This window comes from Neofelis nebulosa, chromosome 2, assembly GCF_028018385.1.
Source record: "Neofelis nebulosa isolate mNeoNeb1 chromosome 2, mNeoNeb1.pri, whole genome shotgun sequence".
NCBI lineage: Eukaryota > Metazoa > Chordata > Mammalia > Carnivora > Felidae > Neofelis > Neofelis nebulosa.
In genome coordinates this window covers 131,771,975-131,785,006 of record NC_080783.1, presented here as the reverse complement: position 1 = coordinate 131,785,006, position 13,032 = coordinate 131,771,975, and positions in this window count along the sequence as shown.

Below are 13,032 nucleotides of genomic sequence, written 5' to 3'. Positions count from 1 at the left end.
TGAGATATATTCAGACATTGGAACATTACTCAGTGATGTAAAGGAATAAGATCCTGAGACGTGAAACAATATGGGTGTGAGGAGTCTGGCTTTAGGCCAAAATCCTAGGTGTGATCTTTCGGGCATGGCCACTGGAAATTGGAAAGCTTTGCTTAGCTAGGCAGGCCTTATAGTGGGGGCAGTGCCCTCCCCACACCAGACTTGGTGCACAGCCAGTGCACTGAAGTTTTCTGGAGGGAGTTGCATCAAGGACTCAGGTACCCCTGGGCCCACCATGCCCAGTATCTTTGCAGTTTTGATCCAGGTGCCTCCATTCAGAGGCTTCATTATGGGGGCCTTGGCTGAGGCAGTCTTCTCCATCAGGACTCTGTACCTTTCTACTCTTAGCCCTTCCCTCTTGGACCATGATCTATAAAGAGGCAGCAGACTTTTGTTCAGGGTTCTTTGGCAGTGACACAGTTCTTCCCATTTTGCACCAGTCCACTTGACTCTGGTTCAGTACTGGTCTGTAGTGGGAAAATGGAAAATCAAATTTAGAAGTTTGACACTGCTTTTTACCTCTTGTTTGCACTGCTATCACAGTACATGGACAAATGGTTGTTACTTTCATTTTGGCCTATTGTCCTAACTGGTCACCTTAATACGTGATTGCTTGACTGGGTGGATCTCATAGGCATTATGCTGAAACAAAAGAAGCTGACCACAAGGGAGTGCATGCTGCATTGATGTCGTTTACATCAAGTTCAAAAATAGGAGTAACTAATCCATGATGAAACCAATGAAAAATTGGGTCCCTGTAACTATGACACAGGGAGATATTATAGTGCATTACTAGAAAGAGAAATGAAGTCTCTAAAGGGTTGGAAATATTCCATATTGTGGTGAGACATTTGTTAAAATTCATTGAATTGTAAATGTAAGATCTGTGCATGTTATTGTACCTAATTTTACCTCCAAATTTATAAACAAAACAAAAATTACAAGTTTTGTGGCCATTGTTATCAATTAATGATTTATAACCAATGTTTTAAAATCTGCAAAACTAAACTTTGAGGTCAAATTCAGTGACAGTAAATGAATTGAATTTTGACACGTGTGTGTTCCAAAATTCTATAAATGAGAAAAAAGAGTTCTTTTCTGGTTTTAGTTATAATTATAATCATCTTTATTTATGCAGAGTTTATTATTTTCAAATTACTCGCCAAGGATCTGATTAAAAATAGTGTGCATGCTCACCATTCTTTAGTTCAGTAATGTGTTCCTCAAAGACAAAAATGCTTATTATGCACCCAAATTAATTACATTCAATAGGCTTGCTGTTCATGAAACCTCCTCTGATAATGCAACTTTCAATTGTGCTACAGGGAGTTTAGAAATCTAAAGAAAAGTTAGAAGGAGAAGGAAGAAAAATAAAATTAAAGGAAATAAATGAACAGTATTCAAATGTACACATGTGGCCACTGGTGAAGAAATCACGGACATACATCATAAAGAAGAAAAATATCTCCATTGCGGGAAACTATTTCTTACCATACATTTGTTCCCAGGCTTCAACATATGCTCCATTTTCTGGGTCCTATGGATCCTTTAATTCCTTAGGACATTTCCAGTGGCTCACAAGATCTTCCAAGTTTTGTGTGTAAGCCAGATAAAACATAAGCAACTTTGCAAAAAAGAAATTTGGACTAAGAATTAATAAAAACAATACAAAATCCATTGTCTGTTGTAAATCTGCAGGTAAACCTATGAGTAAAACATGTTGTTTTAATACATGTCAATTGTTATTACCCCATTAATTCTGAGTTTGAAGTCAAAGTGTAGCCAAACTTTTTTAGTCTCAAACCAGGTACAAAGTTAATAAGCCTAGGCATAGATAGAGAAATAGTAAAAACAATAATAATAGGAACAGATGTAGATGAGAGATAGAGATAGGAAATGTGCTGATGTGAAAATAGAGGTGAGGGTAGGTATAGGTTTAGGTGTAAGGACTACACTGTAGATATTGTGTATATAAAAGGAGTAAAAAATGTAAATTAATAAGAATCATAATGAGTAAGGCAATAGATAATTTTCTAGAAACCTGGGGTAAGCATATTTACCACCAACTTTTGGGGTGCCTGAATGGCTCAGACCGTTAAGCGTCCAACTTGCAGTTCGTGGGTTCAAGCCGTGCCACAAGCTCTGTCCTGACAGCTCAGAGCCTGGAGCCTGCTTCAGATTCTGTGTGTGTCTCTCTCTGCCCCTCCCCTGCTTGTGTTCTGTCTCTGTCTGAAAAATAAATAAATTAAAAAAATTTTACCACCAACTTTCTTAGATACTAATGATAAAGAGCTTAAAAATCTCATTAATTTTAAAATAAAACAAGAAAGTATCCATTATTCAAGAATAATTTTTTTTCTCTGTGTGTGGGTGTGTGTGTGTGTGTGTTTAACTAATTTCTGGGAGAATTCTGTCATGTGGTGCTTTAAATCAGGAACAGAGTTACATAATGGGCAATGTCTTAAACAGCAGTTTTTCAGTATCAGTCCTTAAAGGCTTGGCCCAATTAATGAACCACGCTATGGTTAAGTCAACAACCAGATGTCTGCAGGACAGTGAAATAATTGTGATGTTATATATAGCCCTGCAGGGCTAAGGGTGAAAGTAAAGCGCTGATAAGCAGGGCTCTCTGGATTTGGGCAACTGAAGTTCCAAGGACTCAATAGTCAGCTATAAATCATATATTTTAAATGCGTAAGCATAACTGATTTGTAGACACGCACACACACACATGTATGTATAATATATATATATATATATATATACACATATATATATATATATACATATATATATATACACACACGTCACACACACACGTGTATGTATATATTTGTGTGTGTGTGTGTGTGTGTATATATATATAGGTTTTATATAGGTGTATATAAAACCTATATATATATATATATATATAGGTTTATATAGGTGTATATATTATATATATATAGGTTTATAGGTTTTCTCTGGGTTTTTCAGTGCCTGGAGATCCTCCCCTGTCACTTTTGAGCCATAAAACTTCTTCTGGCCTGTAGACTCAACTTGACCTTTAGTTGTCTATCTTGAAGCCATAGGCCACAGAATAGTCCCCCAAACTCCCTTATCCCAAATACAAGCCTTCAGGCCCTGTTAGAGATAACACTGGAAGGGTGAGTTCCTGTTCAGCATCAAAAACTACAGTTTAGGTTCCCCATGGGGCAAACAGAAAACTCTGGATTCCTATTATTTAAATTTAGACAAAAGGAAACTTAAAAAAATAGAAACTCAGATCCTCTCTCTCTGCCTCCTTACCACGGGACTGCCTTCATTTTGCTGGACACTCTCCTTTGCATGTTGTGAGAGCAAGTCCCTGGGTAGCATTGTTGAATCACCTCCACAGAGATCCCTGTGGGATGTGAGAAACCAAATACTGCTTTTGATTTGCATGACCCAATCTAGCATTCCTTTCCCATTAAAGTACCATCTCTTGAAAAGAGAAAATAGTGTTCCTATTACAGAACACTTGCCTGTCTTCTCTTTCCTTCAGTTTCTCAGCCAGTAGCTTTTCCCTTCATCCTTGCTGTTGGACAAGGAATTGTCCCTTGTCTTACACTTTTTGCCCAAATGCATTTATATTTTCCTCTTTCCTGGGACCTTACTGTCAGTATGATTTCCAAAACTGATTCAAAAGGAAAAAAAAATAAAAAATATACTTGTTTTATTCAATAGTTTCAGAATATCATCTTAATTATACTGAATTCATTTCCCAACGTATTCCCCATATATAGTGGTGCCTCTGACATGACAATTTGGATACTTTAAAATTTTAGATGACACCTATATAGCAGTCTTAAATTTTTCCTGGCTTTAGGGAGAAAACACACAAGTACACTTTCTAGATAAATGAATCATACCCATGGAGTCCAATGCTTTCAATTATTTAACTGTTTTAGTGCAAGTATTTGTGAAATTAACAGTGTTATCTTTTCCTTATAAACAGATCATTAAACATAATATAGTTGGTTTTTCCAGAAATTGTTATTAAAATAAGCAGCTACATAGTGATACTATGGTAATATGCCCAGAAACCTTTGAAAAGGTCTGTAAGGCTTTTGCTCATACAATTACTGACTGTGTATTCCTGCATATTTGTTATGTTTTGAAAGTGAGAAGTGTCTTCCAAATTTGTTCTTCTTTTCCAAGATTATTTTGGCTATTCCTGGTTCATATGAACTTTAAGGTCAAATTGTCAATTTCTGGAAAAAACAAAGCCACCTTAAACATTGAGAGGCATTATGTTGGTAGGGACTTTGTAGGTAAGTGTGCATATGTTAGTAATTGTTATGTATTTCTGATGGATTATCCTTTTTATCATTATGAAATGACCTCCTTTGTGTCTAAAAATGATATTTGTCTAGAAGTGTATTTTTTTATATAGTTACACCCACTTCAACTTTGTTTTGCATGATATTGGTATATATTTTTCCATTATTTTACTTTCAACCAATTTGTGTGTTTGAGTCTGAAGTATGTAGTTTATAGACATCATAGAGTTTGCTCATTTTTAAAATGAATTCTGCTTAACTTCATTTTTATTAGTGTTTAATTAAGTTTACTGTAAGTACTGATAATGTATGATCAATGTCTACCATTTTCTGTTTTCTAAATGTATTATGTTACTCTGATACTCTTCTATTGCTGTTTTCTTTTGTGTTAAATATTTTCTATTTAATATTCCTAGTTAAATATTTTCTACTTAAAATTCCTTCATGTTTCTTTTAAAATCTATTTGAATTCTTTCTCTTCTTCTTCCCAGCCCCTTCCCTTTCTCCTTCTCTCTTTTTTTTTTTTTTGATTTGTTGCCCTGAGTATTAAATTAATATTTGTTGTAGATTGAATATTTATATGTTCCCCTAATCTCATTGATTGAAGACCTATCCCCAAACATGATGGTATTTAGAGGTTGGGTCTTTGGGAGGTAAGTAGATTTAGATGCGGTCATAAGTGGGCTCCCATGATGGATTTAGTGTCCTTATAAGAAAAACAAGAGAGATTAGAGCTTATTCTATCTGGGAACACATTAAGTAGAGATCATGTAAGCACACAGTGCCATGGTAGCCATCTACTAGCCAAGATGAGAGACTTCAGGCTAAAGTCTATCTTGCCAGCATCTTAATTATGACTTCTCACCCTCCCGAACTTTGGAAAAAATTGTTTAAGCAAAACCAATACCCTATGATATTTTATTTGGTAGCATGAGAAGAATAAGACAACCACTTAAACTGGAATGATCAGTTAATACCAATTGAATTTGAATAGTGTGTTAAAATTCTCCTCTAATATACCGATTGTCCCTCAACCCTCCTTGCACTAGTGCTGTCATAAACTTACATCTTTATACATTGCAAATCCATTAAAATTGTTTAATAAGTATTTCTCTTTGAATTTGCTTTTTAAATCAGATATGCAAAGAAAAGAGCCACAAATAAAAATGTATTCAGTGTCTTTTATATTTAACACTGTAGTTACCTTTACTGATACTCTTTATTGTATGTGAGTGTGTGGGTAGATGTGAGTTGCTATGCAGTTTCATTTCATTTTAACCTGAGGACTCCTTTTAGTATTTCTTATAGAGCATGTCTGCTAGTGACAATTTATCTCAGACTTTGTCTGGAAATATCTTAATTTCTTCTTCATGTTTATGGATAGTTTTATGGAATATAGAATTCTTATTTGATATTATTTTTCTTTCAGCACTGTGGATCTGTTATCCCACTGCCTGTGGCCACCATGGTTTCTGGTAAGTGAGTTGTTAATCTTATTAAGGATCCCTTGTATGTGATGGGCGATTTTTCTTTGCTATTTTTGAGATTTAATCTTTGTAATTTGGTTTTTAAAAGTTTGATTATAATGTGTTTTGGTGTCGAGTTTATGCTACTTGGAGTTTGTTTTGTTTCTTGGATGTGTAGATTAATGTTTTTCATCAAATTTGGGAAGTTTTTGGCCATCATTTCTTCAAATATTCTTCTTCCCCTTTGTCATACTCTTCTCCCTCTCAAAATCCCTTTATTCATATGTCAGTAGCCTGACAGTATCCCATAGATCTCTGAAGATCAGTTCATGTCTCTTCTTTCTTTTTTTCTCTCTGTTCCTCAGAATAGATCATCTCAATTGACTTAACTGGTTTGCTGATTCTTTCTTCTGTGATTCAGACATGCTTCCAAGTCCTTCAAGTGTTGGTTTGTTTGTTTTCATTTCATTTATTGAAATTTTCAATTGCAGAATATCTCTGTGGTTATTTTTTATAATTGCTGTATCTTTATTGATATTTTCCATTTGGAGAGACATCAGTTTGATAATTTCCAATAAAATTTTTTAGACATGGTTTCCTTTAGTTCTTTGAAAGTATTTGTAATAGCTGATTTAAGTCTTTGTGTAGTACATGGTACACCTGGTCTTCTTCAGGAACAGTTTCCATGAACTTTTTTCTTTTAAGTGCTGGCCGTGCTTTTCTATTTGCTTGCACATCTCATTGTTGTCGTTGTTGGAAACTAAACATTTTAAATTATAAAAAATAGCTACTATGGAAATCAAATTACCCCTCATCATACACAAGGTTTGTCGTCATTGCTGCTTTTCTTGTTTGTTGATTTAATTGCCTTCTTAAACTAATTCTATAAATTCTGAATTCCTTGTTGTGTGTGGACACTGAAGCCTATGCTCAGTTAGATAAGGGTCAGCCCGAGATTAAACGAAGGTGTCCTTAAATACATTCAATTAATAACACTCCCACCCTTTGCTAAGGGCTCTGTGTGTATGTTGACACACAATTTTGACACTCTAACAGTGTATATCTTTGCCTTACCTCTTACCTCTTTGTGCAGTACTTCAGGATTAGCCAGTGAGGGGAGACAGTCTTGTCAGGCCTTCGCTCTGTATGCACACATTCCTGCACATGAGAATGTCCTAGATCCCCAGGGATGTGGTGTAGCTTTTCAAAGCCGCTATGAATATCCCATTTCACAGATGTTCCTTTTAAGTTTTTCCAAGTTTCTTTATTGTCCAACTGCTGCTATTATCTCCTTAGGCAGATACGTTATTAAACCATTGCTGCTGTTTTGTTTTTGTTTTTGTTTTTTAACAAGATCCTGGGGATAGGGCTTTTCTCACTGAGTGGTCTCTGGATCAGATCAAGTAAAGATAAGTCCTGCAACTGGACCTTCTTCAGAGAACTAATATGCAGGTCAGATAGTAATAATTCTCTGGCAACAAAGCTTTTTGAGAAGTTTCAAACCCATTCTGCATCCTCCAGTCACTGTTAGACTACTCATTTTCTAAGCTTGCTTGGTTGTGTGATTGATGTTTTTCAAGTCTACCTTAGATCTGGGAGAAGAGGATGGGAAAAGGACAAGTAAAAAATGCCACAAAACTTGCTGTTCTTCCCAAGGTTCAGTTATTTTACTTGATAAAATCCTCCTCAGATTATAGCAATACTTTAGTGAATTCCAAGCTTTCAAAGTTGATATTGACCATTTGAATAGTGTTCTCATTCTTCTTACAAGAGAGTGAGTTTTTTGATATTCTTACTGTGCCATTTCAAAGAGTAAAATGGATTTTAATGGAAAAAATACATCTGAAGTGTAAAGTTGACATTAATATTTTCAAAATTAAAAAATGTACACTGATAGAGGATGCATATAAATGTAAAAAAGTAATAAATTAAGTTTGGGGAGATTAATTAGTGATTTGAAGTGTCAGAAAAAATTTTAAAACTGCATTATGTAGGAAGTTATTGATGGTGCATTCTAGTAATATTGCACACTGGTTTTCTATTTTAATTATTTTTCTCAAAACTCTATATGGCTATGTCTGTAGTGGATCAAACATATGTGAAGTGATTTATTTTCATAGAAAATAAACACATGACTGGGTTAATCGTTCAGCTTTAGTACAACTGAGAACAGACAGTGAATTGGTACACCATAGAGGCCCATAGGGTTTTAAGATAGTGATATTGAATAATCAAGTATATCATTTTTCAGGATTGTTAATTAATTGTCTGACCTACAATACCGATTCACTATGTAAAATTTTTTTATTGACATTTTTATGTAATAAATCTCTGGATGCCTCAGAAGAGATAAATGAATACTTTTCTTAAAAAAAAAAACAGTTTGAAATTGTACTTGTATATAAAAGTCTTTTAGTAATGAAGTACTGTCTTTAGCCATCAAATACACTGGTCGTCTTGCGTGACCCTGATCGCTTGCCCTGCCACTATTCAATTAACCTGTCATCCAGCGTTCCAACAAAGGACACAGAGCATTACACATCATAAATGGCTCTCAAGTGAGCTCACTCAGCTGTGGTAAATACATTATGAGGGCCTTCTGCAGAAGGGGAACTCATAAAGATACAATTCTACTATCCCTTTGTGTTTGGTTAAATCCTTCTCAATAATCCAATTCACCATGCTCTCTCAGCTTCCAGCAATCCCTCTCAGTCAAAACAAGTGACCATACCAAATGAATATTAGACTCTGGCATGGCATATTCCAGTCACATTTGTCGTCTTATTCCAGGGAAGCCTGTAAATGGCTATTAAGTTAACAAACTATACCGGTTATTTATCTACACTTTCTATAGAAGGCTTGTTTTCAAACCTTTTTTGTTTTTGGAAGGGGGGACTACTACCAACAGAGATCTTACACATAACTTTCCAAATATGAACCATGTCCCTTTACTTACTCTGCATAAATACATTTGACTAGATAAATTTTTTAATCCTCAGATAATGTCAGCATTTTTGTTTCCTTTTAATTTGAGATTTCTTCCTCAATTTACACAAGTGAAAGGAGCGGGTGCAAGGTTAAGTGTGATAGCAGCACATTAAAGCAGATCTTTTAACTTTAACTTGCTGATTTAGGGGTATTGAAGATCATCTTCTCATTGGGGATTCTGCTTGGGTAATATATTTAAAAAGCAGTCTTTTTTTTTTTTTTAAGTTTGAGGAGCTACTTTCTGCTTCATTGTTTTGCTTATATAAATATAATTAATTCATTATCTCTTGCCAGAAAGCACTGTGACTGGTATTAAGTGATTTTTTTTTACATGGGATTTCAGAGATCATTTTTTTACTTTCCAATTAAGAGCCAATTTACTGCTAATCATAGAGCCATCTGTGTGAAAGTCGGTGTCCTTCAATCTGAAAAATGAGGTGTTTGTATCTCATATGAGGAGTACTGCAGCCCATCCTTCCCCAGGGAAGGAAGGTTGGGAATCTGCCTGATCTGGAATTTGAATCCTGGATTAACATTTATTATCTATATGACTTTTACTGAATTATTTTGCCTTCCTAAGCCTCAATTTCCTCATCTGAAACATAGGATTGGTGGCGTAATTTATCTCCTAGGTTCCTTGTGAGGATACTGTGAGAGAATATATATAAAACTCCTATAGCCTGGGAAAGTGTATGGTGCATAAGTACATGGTAATTAAAAAAAAATTTAATTTTTATCTATTTTTGAAAGGGTGGGGGGAGGGACAGAGAGAGGGAGACACAGAATCCAAAGCAGACTCCAGGCTCTGAGCTGTCAGCACAGAGACTGACATGGAGCTCAAACTAACATATCATGAGATCATGACCTGAGCCAAAGCCGGACACTCAACCGACTGAGCCACCCAGGCTCCCCCATGGTAATATTTTTTAAAACATATATCTGCACTTGTTAATACTCTCCTCTCTCTCATTCTCCCTATTTTGTACATGCTGTCTCTCAATCTCACTCACATTTACACACATACTCACACATGCAAATGAATAGAATATACTATATTGGGACAAATAAATATATCTTCTTTACCTGAAAATAAGGTTCTACTTATTCCATTATTATTAGCATTTCTGGAAAGCCTATTGTCAAATGAGTGTACAAAATAAAATGGAGTGACTAATTAGATGCTTTCAGATGCTTTTTAAGAAGGCATGCAGGTCTGAGTAATTTTTATTTTGTTTATCCACTATATTTATTATTCTTTCACACATTGTCAAATTGGAAGAGTACTAGGGAGTATTTATTTATGGACTAAAGGCACCTACATTTAGTTAACTATTAAATAAGCCATGAGGGGGGTGCATGGGTGGCTCAGTCAATTAAGCGACCAACTCTTGATTTTGGCTCATGATCTTGCAGTTGAATTTGAGCCCCACATCAGGCTTTGTGCTGACAGGGGGGAGCCTGCTTCGGATTCTCTCTCTCTCTCCCTCTTTCTCTGCCCCTCCCCCACTCCTGTGTGCACATGCTCTTTCTCTCTCTTTCTCAAAAATAAATGAATAAACTTAATAAACAAACAAACCACGAGGAGACCCCACTATGGCAGAGCTAGGAAGGACTGATAGCGAAATGAGGGTTTCATTTCTCTTGTTGTTATTGTTATCATTTTGATATTATATGTTTCTGACTGGCTACACAACTTTATATTAGTTTTCATACTGTCACTCAAAAATTAACTCTGACAATAGCCCTGAAGAAAATTTACGTGGATCATTATTTACACCTTCTTTAGACTAAAAACCATCAAGAACACAGAGCTTGCACACAATTATTTAATTCTCATTAAATATTTATTGAAATACTGACTAATGAATTCATGAGTTAATGAATGACTGAATGTAAAAATGCATCTATGACATCAGTCTCTTAATAAGATGTCCAAAGCAGTTGTTTACCTAGAATAGAAACTTCACATACCATCTCCGTTCTTTGAACTCCAAAGATTATTTAAGACTAAACAGAGGTCACTCACAAGTTACATCATATATTAAAAATAAATTGAAGTTTGGGGCACCTGGGTGGCTCAGTCAGTTAAGTGTCCGACTTCGGCTCAGGTCATGATCTCACAGTTCATGAGTTCGAGCCCCGCACCGGGCTCTGTGCTGACACCTTAGAGCCTGGAGCCTGCTTCGAATTCTGTGTTTCCCTGTCTCTCTGCTCCTCCCCTGCTCATGCTCTGTCTCTCTCTGTCTCTCCTTCAAAAATAAATAAAAACATTAAAAAAATAAATTGCAGTTTAATTAAAAGTTTTAAAATAAACAGGATTACAAAAGATGATTTTGTTTCTTTAACAGAAAAATCTATTATAATTTTACTTATTAAACCAAGAAACTGATAGTTAAATGCTTCTGAAACTTTAATACCAAACAAGTTACAGGGAGATCTTTTAATATGTAGATTTTTATTTAATAGGTCTCTGATGGGGCCTGGAATTCTTCATTTTTAATCAGCTTCCAGGTAACAGTAATTCTGCTGATCTGGGACCACATTTTGTATAGCAAGTAGCAAGTCAGTAGAAATTTTAGTTTCACTGGAGACAAGAGTCAAACAAGTCCAGAATAAAGCAGGGAAGAGATAGAGTCCTATCTGTATTCAAGTATGCTGAACAGGTGAGGTCAAGAATATTGCTGGAGTAAGGACTAATGCTCTTTTTTTTTTTTTTTTAATTTTTTTAACGTTTATTTATTTTTGAGACAGAGAGAGACAGAGTATGAACGGGGGAGGGTCACAGAGAGAAGGAGACACAGAATCCGAAACAGGCTCCAGGCTCTGAGCTGTCAGCACAGAGCCCGACGCGGGGCTCAAACCCACAAACCGTGAGATCATGACCTGAGCCGAAGTCGGACGCTTAACCGACTGAGCCACCCAGGCGCCCCAGGACTAATGCTCTTAAATGAAGTAGACTAAAGCAGGGACAACTGCAGCTCCAGAAAATTAGTTGCAAGCTGAGGACTCAGAAAAACAAGGAAGTAAGAAAACTTATTGTAGTATACAGGTAGAAGATGAGCAGTTAGTCCTAGGGAATATAATTCCTTTCAGAATCAACTGAATGAAACAATATTATTATCAATTATCAATTATTATTATTATTTGCTTTAATCTGGAGATTTTCAAGTTCTAAATAGGTTGATCTCCAAAATCAATGTTTTCTTTTCTTGTTTACAGAATCTTCTTCAATAATGAACAGTTTCTCTCTCCAATGTCAAAATTTATCTTCAAATATTCCTAAGCTTCTCTCATTGGCTGTGTTCATTTATTCATCTATTGAACGTTTAATGAAAACCACCACACAATCCTAAATGTGTTTGCATATTCTTACGTTTTTAGCTAGAATATAAGCAGTTCTGTGTCAAGAATTAGGTTTTTTGTTTACTTGTTTCATTTACATATAGTTTAACCCATGCCACACATAATCTTTCCAAATATTTTTAGTTTAAGAGTCTTTAACAAATGGCTTTTTAAAAATTGACTTTAAAACTTATTAATCTAACCTTATGATATTTGATGCACACTAGGTAATCAAAGACTTGGAAAAACAAAGTCAATATGTAGATTTCAAGATTTTCTGTGCTTGCTTCTTCCACCATTTCATTACTTCTTTTCACTTGGAGAATAAGAGAAAGCCAAGTGGTAGATTGAGATTTAGTGCTCATAGAAAATAAGAGGCAGTAGAAAAACAAAAGATGAAGTTTCAAGTTAAAAAAAGTATCAATCAGGTCATTAGACCTAGACTAGGGTGTGGAAATCACTGGAAATATTGTCACAGAGTGGTAGGCAACATAGAAGTCAACAACATAGGCTAGGGAAAAAATGTGGGGTTTGGAAGCAGGAAAAGCAAATCTAAAAAAAACCTGCACTTAGAATATCAATTTTACAGAATTTGATAGTAAGGGGGAAAAAAGGTGTGAGGTGAGAGCTTGAAGGGAAAGAAAAGTTGCTTATAGATTGTTTTGGGAGAAGAGACTTAAAGTTTTCCAATAAGATGTTAACATATAGAGAAGAAAGAGCAAAGGGGATAGTATTAATGATTTAAAATACCGTTCATTGAGTTTGAGAACAATTGTGGACAAAAGGAAAAGAGAGAAAGTTGAAGACAAGCTGGAGAAAAAATGAAGCATTTATACTATATTATTGTCCATTTATGTGTGTCTCATACTTTAGGAAATTGATTGCAAAAATGCCTG